The 2,328-nt window shown below is 48.7% G+C and overlaps 1 long non-coding RNA gene across 1 annotated transcript; it reads left to right on the top strand.

Moving 5' to 3' along the window:
• Positions 1 to 1,275: 1,275 nt before the first annotated feature.
• LOC123134299 (uncharacterized) lies at positions 1,276 to 2,328 on the top strand. The gene is made up of 2 exons (XR_006465611.1): positions 1,276 to 1,981; positions 2,077 to 2,328. It is a non-coding gene; the product is annotated as an uncharacterized lncRNA (long non-coding RNA).

Here is a 2,328-nt window from a genome sequence, read left to right on the forward strand (position 1 = left end):
ACGCTCCCTCGGCCGGCACACCGTTTCAATGTTGGCGCCAGTGATCGGTCGCATCCGCTCTTGCCAGGTATGAATGCAGCACTGACGATCGGGAGCGGTGCTGACCGTTTCGGACGGGAAGTACGCGCGGGCGAGCAAGGAGGTTTTGGTGGGCCAGAGCGGTCAGACGCAGGCATGGCAGTGATCCGGACTCCCACAAAGCCACCCACATTTTTCTACGGTTTGCACGAGAAAGTGCGCTCAGACACCGTGTGGACCGATACATGTCCGTGTTGAATGGCTTCCGCGGTCCGGACGTATGCAGACGGTTTGAAGGTCGACGTTTGAGATTTCCTTAGGTCATCTCTAAAGGGGACCATCAAACTTTCACTATATGTCCGAACACTACTTTTGCCATCCAACAGGAACCTCTATATGTCCGCTTAGCCGGAACGTATGGATTCTAGTATCCAGGAGACAAACACGCGTCAGGAGGGGGAGGGCTTTGCCGGAGTCTAGGCGTTCACTTGACCAATCACATGCATAGTCCCTCTCTTCTGCCTCTTTTCCCAACCGCGCATGCATGGCACCCCTCTCCTCTCTCTCTCTCCATTCAATCGGACACTAAACCACAAATATCCCATCACATGCATGATCCCCACCTATTTTTTCTCCTCCCAACCAGATACTTTGTGATTAGCATTGGATGACTCCCTCCCATATCATGTCGGCGGAGCACGTCCGGACATAAAAACGGACATATTCCGGTGACATTTGCGGATCAGCTTTGGAGATGCCCTTACAGAATATAAAAGCAATGGGAGGTGAGTTGGCTGCCATGTACTAAACAGAACAAAAGGGTAAAAAAAAGCTTAATGAAAAGTGTATGTCCGATCTTCAATTTATGGGTATTTTCTTTTCTTGGCTATATTAATGAGAAGAACTGGTTCCTTTTTTAATTTTTTGATACCCAAGAGTATGGGTTTTGGGGAATGGTCATTCCTGGCGAAACAAATAGCCCAAACTACAATGGTGAGCTCCAAACAAAGTGGACTTTGAGAGAACTCTTTATGCCATTCGTCCGGTTCTGAATTGAGTTTTGTAACAATGTCCAATAAGGGCACAAGTATTGCCAACAATCAATGGCAAAAAGTCACATCTCAGATACTGGCCCCTCATCTGCTATTCAGGCTACTAAGGAAGACTATAATCCATGTGGGAAAGCTCCTGCTAATCCATCCATCTTCCTAGGTGTTGTGCCTTCCTCGCCTCCGCCTCTTCTCCCTGTCCCCTCTCCGCTCAGATCCAGTCCCAAGAGGCTGCCAGAGTCGCTGTTTGGGCTTCCGGTTCCGCCGGCGAAGAAGGCCAGCATCCATGGAGGTCGTGGGAGGGCAGAAGATCAGTCTGATTCGGTGCTCGGAGCTCCGCCTGTTAGGCAAGTTCTCTCTCCACAGCCATCTGCAACTAGTGGTATGGGAGCCTTCACAGTGCCTGCTAGTACAGGGAGAGGAAGGACTTTGGACGGTTCTTCGCCTTTTGGATCCGCAACATCTCAGGGTGGCTACCATCGATATCGCTATAGCAGATGGGATATTCCTCCGGCCAGGGGATATGGAGGTTTGTGTTCCAATATGCATGGGGTTATGCGCAATCGCGCTTGTTCCTCCACTTGGAAGCGTGACAGTGGAAAAGGTCTGCATGTTGATATGGGCGAACATAGCCCCAGAATTCAAACCGCAATGAAAAAACAAGATGACTTTAGTTCCTCTGGCCAAGGCAATACATTGGATCTTCGGAATGATCAAGTTGGAGAAAACATGGAATTGAATGTTGGTATGGATAAGAGGGTGGCTGAATCCTTTCCTCGGGCAGCGGCGCATGGCCCTAACGCGCCTCGGGCGCCATGAAAGCAATAGCATGGAATTGCCGAGGTATGGGCCGAGACCTTGGCAATGATCGAATGTTGTTCCTGGCCAATCTGGTTCGCTCTACAAAAGCTCAGGTAATTTTTGTTTCAGAAATCAAATCTTCCAAAGTTCGTTCTGTTGATCTTGTAAAGAGGTTTGAGGTGGCTGACAGTTTTGTTGTTCCTTCTAGAGGGGCTTCAGGAGGGCTCTGGCTTATGTGGAATGACGATCTTAAGGTTTCTGTTCGTAGTTCTTCCTTCCACTTTATCTTAGCGGATGTAGTTCATCTAGCCTCGGGGGTTCACTTTTGTTTGGTTTGTATATATGGTGACCCCTACCATAGGCAGACTAGTGACATTTGGAATCAGATCTCCACTTTTGTGTATGATAACTTTGGCAAACCCATGATCTGTATGGGTGATCTTAACGATATTTTGTATGA

The sequence above is a fragment of the Triticum aestivum genome, chromosome 6B (genome assembly GCF_018294505.1).
Source record: "Triticum aestivum cultivar Chinese Spring chromosome 6B, IWGSC CS RefSeq v2.1, whole genome shotgun sequence".
In the NCBI taxonomy this organism is placed as follows: Eukaryota; Viridiplantae; Streptophyta; class Magnoliopsida; order Poales; family Poaceae; genus Triticum; species Triticum aestivum.